This window comes from Mirounga leonina, unplaced genomic scaffold (assembly GCF_011800145.1).
Source record: "Mirounga leonina isolate KUSES-001 unplaced genomic scaffold, KU_Mleo_1.0 Mir_83, whole genome shotgun sequence".
NCBI classification, from domain to species: Eukaryota; Metazoa; Chordata; class Mammalia; order Carnivora; family Phocidae; genus Mirounga; species Mirounga leonina.
Window position 1 is genome coordinate 1,554,864 of NW_023270826.1, and position 13,817 is coordinate 1,568,680.

The 13,817-nt window shown below is 44.1% G+C and overlaps 1 pseudogene; it reads right to left on the reverse strand.

The window, feature by feature from the left end:
- Positions 1 to 10,960: 10,960 nt before the first annotated feature.
- Positions 10,961 to 11,044, reverse strand: LOC118002852 (annotated as a pseudogene).
- Between the last annotated feature and the right edge of the window lie 2,773 nt (positions 11,045 to 13,817).

Genomic DNA, 13,817 nt, shown 5'->3' on the forward strand with positions numbered 1-13,817 from the left:
GAAGGAGCAGCCAGAGAGCCCGCGTCACCCTGGACGAAGCCCCCGTGTGAGCAGGCCCATTGTTCAGTGGGTTCCGCTTGGAACACTGGCAGACATGACCACTAAGCTCATGCGAGGCCTAAAGGCCCAGAGCCCTCAATTCCATGCTGTCGGCCCCTCTTCCTCCACTCAGTGCAGACAAGAAGAGCAACAGGAAAGAGATGCTGGCTCAGAGGCACTGTAACAATCTTGCTGGAATTTGCTTTTTTCCTATGTGTAATGCATGGGAGGTACCTGGCTTCTCAGACCTGAATCCTGAACCTAACATTTTTTCCTTTTAGGTTATTTTCTCTGTCCTCGTGCACCATTTTCCCACTTCGGTCACTAGCAGTTTTCTTTGCCGATTGACCCTCTTTTTCCTTTACTCTCTACAAAAGCCAAGGCCATTATGTTAAGTCTTCAAGGACATAATATGGAGATTTGATCTATCAATTCCTTTATGGAGAACCAGTAATTTGGATCAGTTTTGTTGCTTTCTGAGTGTCTGGTTTGATGTTGAAATGGAGGGAGGCAAACCTGGAGAGAAGGACAATGAAAATGTCCTTTAGATCAGTGTTTCTCAACCATTTCAGTCCGCGTTTGTGATGCGTTCGCTTTAGTTCACATAGGGGACAGACTGCACTTTGGACTGTTCAGAATTCCTGCTTCTCACACATTAGATAACTAAAGGCACTTCTGGATAATGTCAAAGTTGAACTCTCCAAGGAGTGTCACAAGTGCTGATGATTTTGGATTAAAGCAGCTTCGTGTGCTTTTGATGCTGCTTATCCACATTTTGGTGAAGATGAAGAAGTCATACTTGTGTCCTCATTCTCATTCACTGGGTGGAAGATGAACTAGTCAGGAATCTTACTGTGAGCGACCCTAAACCTCAAACAAACTAGCTTACACAAACAAACAAAAGACTTTGCTGGCTCTTGTCACTGAGAAGACCACAGGTAAAGCTCCTTCAGGTGAGGCTTGAGTCAGGACTCACACGATGCTCACAGGATGTCCCACGTGGCTCTGCTCTTGTGTGTTGGTTCCTCCCAAGGCTCCATGTAATGGGCCCTGGAGTCTTTAGGTTCCCATCTTTTTGACAGTCTTATGGAGGATAAGAGGAGGCTTTTTTCCTCATGAGCCTAGCAAACGTCTCCTCCACTGAGGAAATTATTGTGGCTAAGAGAATGTGCTAGATTAATTGCGGAGCTGAGCATGGAGCGAACTTCATCAGGCAGCCTTGGACTGAGAGTGAGTGGGCTCTCTGGAGAACCGGGGAGCTGGGACAAAAGCTGGGGGAATGGATGGGGGAGGCAAAAACAGACAGACAAACACGTCCACTTTGTGATTTAGATTGCCAAGAGACAACAGTTAGATGGGTGGAGACAACAGTTTTTCTCAGAAACGAATATCGAACATGCTCAGGGCTTCTGGACTATTTTGAGACCCCAAGACTTTGGACCACATTGTTCAGAAGAAAGAATTTGAACCTGGAAAAAAATGCAAGAGCAGATGTTACTGGTTATTTTCACCATTAAAAGAATTGCCCGGTGGAGCATTCATTTGTTTATTTCACTACTCTTTATTAGTTGCTTACTAGTACCAGGCCCCCGGGGGGACATTGGAGATGGAGGGAACACCACCACTGTGAACACAAATACATAACCGTGTTGGCTCCAAAGTAGGCTGATCATCCGCATCAGTCTGGGAATTATTTTTAATCAATTATGTTTTTAAAAACTGAGTTATACATGTGCTGAAGGGCACATACCTTCAGCACACAGCTCCAGTCTGTCGAATCATGATCTCTGTGAGATTCTTCCATATTTTATAGATAAAACAGCGGGATTCTCCCTAGCTGGGATTCAGGAACCCCATCCACTTAAAAATAGAAAATTAGCCTTCCAGACTTGGAAAAGGCTTTAGGATAAGATTCCTTGCTGCCAGGATTGTTCCTGTTCTGCCCTGACTGTTGGTCATTGTCCTTGCCACATGATTCTGATTAATTCCACTGGTGCAGGGCTCGCCTCCCGCAAGGCAAATTCTTAGCTTCTGGGTGGCACTATCTCCACGTTCACAGCTGTCATTACCGGAGCCCCGAGCTGCCTCACCAAACCCTCCACCCTTGCCCAGCACCATGCTTCGGGCAGTCCTGCACTGTGCAGGACTCGGAATTGGCGTGCAAGATGAAAATGGTTTTGCCACTTGTGGTTTTCCTAGCTGTCAACAAGAGAAAACATGTCATTGCCCTCAAATCTCAGAGATCAATAAAGTGGCGAATGTTGTTCCTCTTCCTTGTGTCTGTGAGCTCACTACTTTTATAGGGGTTTCTTTTTCTTGGCAGCACTTATCAAAGCCGGTGGTGGGATGGGCAACACTGTGAGGTTGCCTGGATGGAGAAAAGTCAATGCTGCTTTCACTGTCTATAATCTTGTCATAGGCAGGCGGGAGAATGCTCCAGAAAAGAAGTTTAACTCCTTTTAATTCTCAAAAAAATTTGCTTGTTGAAATGTTAAGACCTTTGTTTAACCCTAATTTAATTGTCAGCCTTATAAGTAAGTTTAAGGGATAAAGAATCACCCTCAACTCTGTTTAAAATGTCAATGTAGGGGCGCCTGGGTGGCTCAGATGGTTAAGCATCTGCCTTCGGCTCAGGTCATGATCCCAGGGTCCTGGGATCAAGCCCCGCATTGGGCTCCTTGCTCAGCGGGGAGCCTGCTTCTCCCTCTCCCTCTGCCTCTCTCCCTGCTCATGCGCGCTCTCTCTCTCTCTCTATATATATATCTCTGTGTCTCAAATGAATAAATAAAATCTTTAAAAAAAAAGTCAATGTAAATAATGTAGATAAGCCAAGGAAAGTTGATTTTAAATAATAAAAAATACCAACCCCCTTGTTAAAGATATACCTGAAATTCACTCACAGGGTTCTTTCCACAACTTCTGTTACTTGAGATGTTTAGATTTTGATGGAAATTGAGTTTGGAGCATGTTTTCTCCACTTTTGTTTGTGCAGTTATACCTGGAGGAATGATCCATTGGGAAATCATCTTTATAATTCAGATTTTTTTCTCTCTGAATTGAGTAATTGGCTCCTGACTGGTCTTCCTGCAGTTGGTTTTCCACACTGTGGTCAGATTCTTTCCTTCCTTCCTTCCTTCCTTCCTTCCTTCCTTCCAATTTATTTATTTATTTTGGAGAGAGACAGAGCACAAGTAGTGGGGAGGGGCAGAGGGAGAGGGAGAAGCCAGCTCCCCACTGAGCGCAGAGCCAGACAAAGGCTCGATCCCAGGACCTGAGATCATGACCTGAGCCGAAGGCAGACACTTAATCGACTGAGCCACCCAGGCGTCCCTGTGGCCAGACTTGTAAAGTGGGGATCCCATGGATCATGTCAGCGCCCTGTAGCAGCCACTTCCCTGTCCCTAATTTCTCTGTCCTCCGCTCTGTTGCCTTGATAGTGTTCGTCACACTCTGAAATTATTATTATTATTATTATTTTCTTTTCTGTCCAGCCCCTAGAATGAATGAATGAGTGTTGAAAACCCCTTGGGATAAAAAGACTTGTCTTCTACTCACAGCACAATCTGACCCTTGTTTCTATGGCCTCTCACCTGTTCTAGCCCCTTGGGACTCGATTCTGGTTCCCATGAAAGCATGTCTTCTTCTCTGGTTCTCTTTCACATGCTCTTCCCCATTTCCAGAATATTTCTTCCCCAGTTGATTCCTTTTTACCCTTGACCCACTGACCTGAATATGGACCCCTTCCTGTGTGGTCTCTGGGCTTCCCTCATCACTGGGTTATTTTGCTGTATTATTATTGCCCATTTATTTGTCCAGATTCCTCCAGTAGATGTGAAGTTGGGGGAAGGGGCCTGCTAACTCTCTGGTGTCTCTTCAGAGCCTGGGAGAGAGCCTGGCATGTAGATATTTGTTGAACCAATTAATGAATGAATGAATCAAGTGCCTGCAAGTATCTTAGAAGTGATTCCACTTTGGTTAACTGGAAGTGACATGATAAATATGTTTTCTTTATCACAACTACTCTGCCAGAAAGCAGGATAAGGGAAAGGCCAGAAATCCTGGACCCAGAGAAATAATTTTCCCAAACCTGGATCTGCAATAAGCAGGCGATGTGGGAGCCTGGTTGGAGATCAGGATACTTGCATCTACTTCCTCATTTTGCCATGTTGCAGGATTTCTAAAGCATTTAGAGTAGATTCCAAAAATACTCTTAGGGTGGGGAAAAAATGCAACCAATTCCTTTTGGGTCTAAAGATTTTGTGATGCTATACTTTCTGATTTGTTACTACCATCAATTAGGCAGAGCTAATTAATCTGAGCTGAAATGAGGTGTAGTGGGCCAGAATTTTATCAGCAAGATTTGTGGGCTTCCTACTCTAGTCCATTTGAGGAAGGGAAGGGAATGTTCATGAGGGAGTCCACTGGATGCTGAGGAGGTCTTGGTCCTTGTTACTGGAGCCCTGTACAGCCAGGACTCGGCCCTCAGGCATGGGCCTGGAGCCAAGAAAATATTCGAGGGGACTTGGTTGTTAGTCAGTGAGAGAGAGGGTCATCAGGTTATGCTCCCTAGAATCAATATAAATGATTCATTTGGGAACTAACTGGATACAGAGATAGGATGAGTGGGAAATGTAGTTGGCAAGAATTATATCAGAGAAGGTTCTTAGTGAGGGGACTTTGAGGACCTTAAATGGTTTGTTTTGAAGAATCTTAAGCTTTTCCACCACAGCTCTTGCATGCTCATAGGCCATGCATTAGCCTTGGCTTGGGTCATGTTCCTCTACAAGAAGGAGTCCTGCAGTTAGCTAGATTATATGCAGGGTATTCCCCAGCCATTTTCAGGCCCCAAGACAATATATATATAGTTAGTAACAGCAAGTAAGGCTTTTAGAGATATTCCCCCAAATGCATTCCATGTGTCAGAAGCTCTCTGGAGCCTTGTGCTGGGAGGAGTCATGAGTCCCCATAACAGTGTCCCTGGAGGCCCTCACTTTAAATGTTGGGGCACTTTGGCTGTGTCTGTTGTTGAAAACCTAGTGGGACTATGGCCACCTTTGTTTAAAGGTGATTTGGAATACTCTGGGACAATTTCCCCTTGGCACCAATGATGAGGGGAAGGTTATTGGGAAAAACTGTCGGGAGAATCCTTCTGGACTTCTGGTCAGTTGGGCATAGGAGGACTTCTTAGAGCCTAGTCTTTCTACGAAATTGGACCAGAGGGGCACCTGGGTGGCACAGTTGGTTAAAAGTCTGTCTTTGGCTCAGGTCATGATCTCAGGGTCCTGGGATCGAGCCCCACATTGGGCTCCCTGCTCAGCGGTGAGTCTGCTCCTCCTTCTCACTCTCCCTCTGTGCGTGCTTTCTCTCTCATATAAATAAATAAAATCTTTAAAAAAATAAAAAAAAAAAGAAATTGGACTAGAGAGATTCACGAACTTCTGGGCATTGTCTAAAATTATATCTGTGGAGAGATTAAGGCAAAAAGCATCTTTACTTTGACTTTCATTCTTAATTTCCTTCTAGTCAAGATATGGATTGATAGAGGGTCTTGATTAATATCAGAAAATTAGGAATGTTGGAGATTTTAGTTCATGAATTTTTTTTTTTTTAAATACAGGGACTGAATTACCCTTGAAAAATTAAAAAAAACCAAAACAGCCAAATTTTCACTGGTCTCCTGAACTGGGCTAATCACTCTTGTGGGGTTACTTTTAGCTTCCAGAATCTGTGAATTGCCAGAGGCAGTAGTTTTAGATGTGGAGCCAGAGGAAAAGGGGGTCTGAGCAGCACATCAGCATTGTACAGCACCTGGTACAAAAATTATAAATAAAATCTGATGAGCACTGAGTAGTATAAAGTATAAATATATAAATATATATAAATATATAAGTATATATATATTAGTTGATATGTTTGGTAGCAATATACTTTGATATTTGTGGGTCATATTAAAGGACATCATCTAGGTGATGATCTCCAGTTTTTTTTTTTTTACTAAGTTTTTAATTTTGATTAGAGTATAGTTAACATACAGTGTTACATTAGTTTCTGGCCTACAATATAGTGATTCATGGGTACTGGCTCTTGGAAGTGAAGCACAGTGAGTTGGGTTAAGAGGCGATGGCTATGGTGATGGGTATTGAGGAGGGCACGTTCTGCATGGAGCACTGGGTGTTACGCACAAACAATGAATCATGGAACACTACATCTGAAACTAATGATGTAATGTATGGGGATTAACATAACAATAAAAAAATTAAAGAAAAAGATAATGGGCAAAAAAAAAAAAAAAAAGAGGCGATGGCTAATGCCTCTTCACTGGGCCCCACACTTGGCTTGGGTCATGTTCCTCTACAAGAAGGAGTCCTGCAGTTAGCTAGATTATATGCAGGGTATTCCCCAGCCATTTTCAGGCCCCAAGACAATATATATATAGTTAGTAACAGCAAGTAACTGTGTTCTTGGCAGACTGAAATCTGAACCCCAGTGGTAGAGTTTGAAGGGAGGGCTTACTCCCTGGTCATAGGAAGTTTTCTTGTAAAAAGTGGGATCATCCCACAGACCTGGGCTGGGGTAGGTCAGAGCTCCCGTTCTGGGCCTTATATTGTTCACCAATGTAACAGTGACCTGGATTGCTTGGGTCACTTCAACTTACTCACCACTGGCTACTCAAGTGTCAACAGTTAATGAATTTCTACTCAGGATTTTCAAAGTTGTGACACTTTGGAGAGGGGGTGCGGCCCAGGAATCTGTATTTAAAGCATATCTTCCAGTAGTCCTTAAAGCAAACGTTTGAGCAGATAGAAAGGAAGCCTCCCCTTCAGGCCAATATCCTCCCTGCTTCTCTCTGAGTTTTCAGGTCTGAGAGACAAAAGGAGTCCTTTTCAGCAAACCTCTCATGATCCGGTTATCTGTGTGAATCTGCATTTAATACCCTTCTGGTCACGGACATGAAGCAAAGCTGCAAAGGGTGCAGCTCCTCAGGATGTGAAAAACAAGCTGTATTAAAGTAGGCCCTTGGCTCCCCCAAATCTGTGAGTCTGAAATTTCTTTTCCTGGCCTCTTCTTTCCTCCTTGCCCTTTGCCGAGGCAGTCCGATTGGGAGCTGTGGTGCCAGCTGGTGCAGGTGGGGCTAAGAAGGGTCAGTGTGTGAAGTCATGTGTTTTGCACACGCTGAGAGTTTTGGGTCCAGCCTGGGTGCCCTTGAGGATGCAAGCCTGAGCTGGTCCCAGGGGACAGCGTCTAATTCTGGAGAGGCCTGCTGCTCTCTGCTGCCCCCTAGTGGAATATTCTCACAAGGCGCTCCAGGCCCGCCGTAAGAGACCAGGATGGGGGATGGCGGCTAAAACTGGGGACTGGGTGTGAAGGAGAGTTTCACTGGTTAGGTTCACGTGTAAGGAAAAACACTCAAGATCTATAGAAAATTCATGCACTCCAGCCCTTCATCTGAAGTTTCAATTCCTGCTACAGCATCTCTATATGTGACTGTCTCCGTTCCTGGTGGCCCACCTTGAAGAACCCATCATTCTCCTGAATAATAAAAATCTTGTTAACGCTTTGCTGAAATCAGGCTTATCCTATTTTTCAGATCTGTTCATTTAGCAGTTCCATTTAAAGAGTTCATACAATTTGGCATGGCCTATTCTTAGTAAATCCCAGCTGGGTCCCAGCAATTACGGCCTCCTTTTGTATATGTGAGCACAGTATGCTGGTTAAGAGATCTGGTGTCAGAGCTCCCTGGGTTGAAATCCCAGCTCCAATACTTAGAGTGAGAGTACCTCCCACCTTATGTTGTGGGGAAGAAGGTGACAGCCCTAAACAGTGCCTGTCACAGAACCCAGTGAGGGGTAGCTGTCTTGTTAATTTCTAAGTTCTCACAATTCATTCATTCAATAATTTGCTCTAGACTTGACCTGGGACAGCTACCAAGCCCTGTAGTTTGCTGACTGCATTCTTTGTGATTTCTCAAGTGCTATCGTGTAGGGGAGACAGCACGCACAGTTTCAGCCCATTGGGGTCCCAGCAGGTGGTGGGGGAAAATCCAGTCTCACCCCGGGGTGCGCTGGGATGCCACAGGCTAAAGTGCAGGTGCTTTTGGTAGATCACACTGTCCGCAGAAAAGCAAAACCTCTTTGCTTCCAGTAAGTCTAAACTTTTCACCAACCAGAGCAAGAACCAAAAACACAGGCAACAAACTTTGCACCGTGAGATAAATCAGAGATAAGAGAGTCACACTGACTGGTGTGGTCCCCTAAATAAGAAAACATGGACTATTTCCCAAAAACCTGGGCTCCTGAACAAAAACCGCTTTATCCCCGATTTTTGCTATGTTGCTGGCTGGGGATATGTCAGGAGCTTTGTGAATGTAACAGATGCATGAGGGAGTTGCTGCTTTCTTACCATGCAGGGACTAATGTAAACTTGTAATCTTGGTAATATTGTATATTTTTCCCTTAAGTCTTTGTTTTTTATTTGGTGAGCCAATCCTTTTGAAGTCTGATGATTCCCTTGCTGTCTTTGGAGAAGAACTTTTCTTTTCTTTTCTTTCCTTCCTCCCCTCCCTCCATCCCTCCCTCCATCCCTCCATTCCTCCCTCCTTCCCTCCCTCTCTTTCCTTTTCTAAATGCTTCTTTCTCTGAGTATTCCTTTGAGACTTGTCATGCCTGGGTCATCCTAAAATGCAAAATCTCAAAGGTGTCTTGTCTGGGACTCTTTGTTATTAGGTTATGATTAAAAAATTGATTTTGACATACTATTAGACTTACAAGAAGTGGCAAAAATAGTAGAGTGGGTTCCCATATGCCCTTTATTCAGCTTCCCCTAATGATGAACATGTTATATTACCAACCCAGGAAATTAACATTGGTATTAGCTCAATAACAGACTTCATTCAGATTTTTACAAGCTTTTATGTACACTATTTTTTGGGGGAGGGAGGATGTGGGTGTATAATTCTATGAAATATTATCACGTGTAGATTTGAGGAAACAAGGACACATCCAGGGTACAAACTATTTCATCACCATAAAGAAAGTCTGTGATGTTACCCCTTTATAGTCATGCCCTCCCCCTATCCTAACCCGACAACCTGCTGATCTGTTCTTTATCACTATAACTTTGTCATTTCAAAAATGTTATATAAATGGAATCATATGGTATTAAACTTTTGAGATTGGCTTTTTTCACTTAGCATAATGCTTTTGCAATCCACTCAAGTTGTTGTATGTATCTATGTTTTTTTCTTTTTTCTTTTTTTTTAAAGATTTTATTTATTTGACAGAGAGACAGCGAGAGAGGGAACACAAGCAGGGGGAGTGGGAGAGGGAGAAGCAGGCTTCCTGCTGAGCAGGGAGCCCGATGCGGGGCTCGATCCCAGGACCCCGGGATCATGACCTGAGCCGAAGGCAGACGCCCAATGACTGAGCTACCCGGGCGCCCTGTGTTTATTTTTCTTCTGGAGGAGTATCCCACTGTATGACACACCACATGCGGAAGGATATTTGGGTCCTTTCCTGTTTTTGGCTGTTACCAGTGGAGTCAGCCTGGACACTTGTGTACAGCTTTCGTGTGTGAATATAAGTTTTATTTCTGTAGATTTAGGGGACCATCTTAGGCTGTAAACTGTGTTTGCAACTGCATTTATAAAATTACTGCATTAAGTTGTGCTTCTTGAGTTTTCCTGGGTGAATGAGAAAAGACCAGAGGCCACTCAATATCTAAGTGATGCATTTAGGCCAAGTGAGGTAAAATACACACCGTGATACTTGATGCCACGGATTGCTGACTGTGCTTAAAATGGAGGCAGGTGATAAGAGACTTGAGCCGTCACCATCCCCTGGTAGCCCAGACCTGCCAACCTCAAAAGCATTTGTGTGGGAGGATCACAGCCATGTTGTGAAGAGTGATTTTGTACCAGCAGAAAAACATCATGCATCCCATTGTATTAAAACAATTGTTCATTTGGATTTTTATTGGTTTTACAGTTTTGTGTTTATTTCATTTATAAATTTGCTTTCATTTTATGGCTGTGGACCAGCACAGAATCAGCTCAACGACTCAATAAAACCACTGCTGGGGGCGCCTGGGTGGCTCAGTCGTTAAGCGTCTGCCTTCGGCTCAGGTCATGATCCCGGGGTCCTGGGATCGAGCCCTGCATTGGGCTCCCTGCTCTGCGGGAAGCCTGCTTCTCCCTCTTCCACTCCCCCTGCTTGTGTTCCCTTTCTAGCTGTCTCTCTCTCTGTGTCAAATAAAAAAACAAAAACAAAAACAACCGCCCCCCCCCCCAAAACCACTGCTGTGTATGTGATTTAGTGGTGGTGGTGGTATGGAAGAAAGTCACAGGAAAACACAAATACACCTGTATTTTAAAAAGGCTATAAGGATGGGGATTTATACCATGTTTTATATTTGTATGTATTAATACAGTTCATATACTGGATCAAACAGGGGTACACATAAAAGTGGCTTAAACAAAAGTAGAAGGTCTACTCTCTCATCAATGTCTGAGCGCATAGGTGGTCCAGTAGTGTAGTCTCATCCAGAGACCCGAGTTCCTTCTAGCTTGCTTCTTTACCTTCTCTTAGATTGGCGCTTCTCAAATTTAATGTGAACGTGAATCACCGGCAGATCTTGTTTAAATGAAGGATCGGCTTCCCTCGGTCTGGGGGGGCCTGAGATTCTGCATTAGCGCAAGCGCCCAGGTGACGCCGATGTTACCCATCCACGGAACCCACGGTGCGCAGTGAGGTCCGGGAGCATGGCCTTCACTGGCGTGCTTGAAGTCGATTTATCACTTCTTTGGATTTCCAGCCTGTGGGAAGGAGTATAGAATGAAGGGAAGGGTATGCAGCTTCCTTATGAGAACATGGTCTGGAAGTTGTGGGTGTTCTCTCCGCTGCTTACAGGCTGGAACGTGGTCATAGGACCATAATGAGTTGTTTTCAATTAGCAATAATCGCGCCTCGGAGAAACCTCATTGGCTCTGTTACTGCCACTGCGCAAAGCTAGGACCATAATGAGTTGTAAGGGAGGCTGGGAAATGTAGGCTGTAGGTAAAATTTGAGGCGTTTTATTAACTAAAAGGAAGATGGGGGAGTGCCTGGGTGGCTTAGTCGGTTAAGCATCTGACTCTTGATTTTTTTTTTAAATTTTATTTATTTATTTGGGGGGTGGGAGAGAGAGAGAGAGAGAGAGAGAGAGAGAGAGAGAGAGAGAGAGAATAAGTGGGGGGAGGGGCAGAGGGAGAGGGAGAAGCAGACTCCCTGCTGAACAGGGATCCATCCCAGGACCCTGAGATCATGACCTGAGCCAAAGTCAGATGCTTAACTGACTGAGCCACCCAGCACACCCTGCTCTTGATTTTGACTCAGGTCATGATCTCCGGGTGGTGAGATCGAGCCCTGTGTTAGGCTTGCCCTGGGTTTGGAGCCTGCTTAAGATTCTCTCTCTGCCCTCCCCTCCCCCAAAAATAAATGAAAGGAAGATGGGGAGGACAAATATAAGGGAATTACTGGCAGTCTCTGCTACAGTCTTTAAAGAGAATTTAAGCCAACGCAGGGTCTGTGAGAATTTTTCTCCTTTTACATTACTGATGACTGAGGAACAGTAATCTAAAGTATAATCCAAAGTACATACCCCCTTAGCATTCACATGCGACTTTGCTTACATTTTCCATGCTATCTCTCCCCAAGAACACAGTTTGTGCCAGTTCCTTTTTTAAGATTTTATTTATTTATGAGAGAGAGCGAGCACGAGCAGGGGGAGCAGCAGGGAGAGGGAGAGGGAGAAGCCGATTCCGCACTGAGCACAGAGCCCATCGCGGGGCTCGATCCCGGGACCCGATCCCGGGACCCTGAGATCATGACCTGAGCCAAAGGCAGATGCTTACATGACCGAACCACCCAGGCGCCCCGGTGCCAATTCTTTTGGATGATTTGCTTTTACCCGAACAAACATCTCTTATACTCCACATGATATTCCCTTTGTGCTTCTCTGTCATTTGTACCCTTATTAGGGCTAGCTGGTAAAGCTGTGTTCCTGGGCAAAAGAGGGCACCCCTCGTCACAGTCAGGGATCTGCAAATTTGTGTTTTTTTACAGAGAGCTCTCGAGAGAATGGATAGGTAAGTACAAATGATGACTTCTCTTATCTTTCAGAACTTCTGCTCTCCTGATGGGAGCCACTAAGTCCATTTTCATAATTGAAAGGTATGACTCTAGATTTTTTTAAAAAAAGATTTTATTTATTTATTTGAGAGAGAGAATGAGATAGAGATAGATAGAGAGAGCACGAGAGGGGGGAGGGTCAGAGGGAGAAGCAGACTCCCCGCCGAGCAGGGAGCCCGATGCGGGACTCGATCCCGGGATTCCAGGATCATGACCTGAGCCGAAGGCAGGCGCCCCGTGAAAGGCATGACTCTAGATTTTAAACCCTGTTCATTCCCCAGCCCCACTGCCATACACTGAGCAAGGCCCACATAGGGATAATGAGTTCTTGCTGTGTGGAGATTCTAGGACAAACCTAGAAGCTAAGTGGCCTAGATTCTATTGGAAGATGTTATTGACTCATTGGGAAGTCTTTAGATATTCAACTTAATTAACTCCCTTACAGAATGCTAGTTTACTTCTTTAAGTTAGACTGGAATTTGTAACAGGCTAAGGTTTTCCTTTCTTTGAGAATATCTTAAAGATGCAAATCATCAAAATTGAGTGTGGGGTGTGTGTGTGGTGTGTGTGTTAGAAGAAATATAAAATTCCCTTTAATGTTTTAATTTTTTCCCTTGGCTTTGTCTTCCTAGTTAGAATCAAATGCTCAAGAAAAATTTCCCTGATGCAATCATGCTTCAAGTGGTGTTTCCTTTAGGAAACAAGGCAAGTCAACAACAAAAATTAGCCAGAGGATTTAAAGAATTCACTGTATTTTCCCATTCTTTTTATTTTTATTTATTTTTAAAAAGATTTTATTTATTTGAGAGAGGGGGGCAGTGGTAAAGCACAAGCAGGGGGAGGGGCAGAGGGAGAGGGAGAAGCAGACTCCATGCTGAGCAGGGAGCCCGATGCGAGGCTTGATCCCAGGACCCTGAGATCATGACCTGAGCCAAAGGCAGACGCTTAACCGACTGAGCCACCCAGACGTCCCATTCCCATTCTTTTTAGTTCTATTTTTCTAATCTTTTTATCCTCTTTATATCAGGAGCTCATCATTGCTTTTTGTGGGGGTGACAATATCATCGCTGTATTATCCATTTTTTTGGTGTGTCTAATTGTCTCATTGATTCATTTACCTAAAAAACAATTCTATGAATAAAAATAAAATGTCCTAAAAACCCTCTACTTCACACAAGGACCAACTTCCAGAAAAATAAGTACTTTTGACCCCATTCTCTGTATTCTCTGCCTTCAATATGCGTGCTGGTTGGTTAAGCTGGGGAGTGACTCCCTGAGTCAGTGACTGTAGTCAGCCTGAGTCTGAAAAGGACCTAATCTCTGGCAGCCTTTTCTCGTTCTTTAAGTTGAATACCTCTGTTCTTTCCTGAGAAAGCAGGCTTCCTTTACTTTGGATTGTCTGGGTCAATGCCAGGAGCTTTGTCATGACAAAAGGTATGAACAAGAAACTTTCAGTGCATTTGGTCAATATTTACTTAGCACCACTGTGACATTATCAAGAGTCTAGCCCCTGGCAACTAAGTGCTTTCAGATTTAAGGGCAGACAAAAATAATGAGAAGACAAAAAAATAATGTTCAAACTGGGCTACAGGAAATTCTTTGGTTACCTGGTTG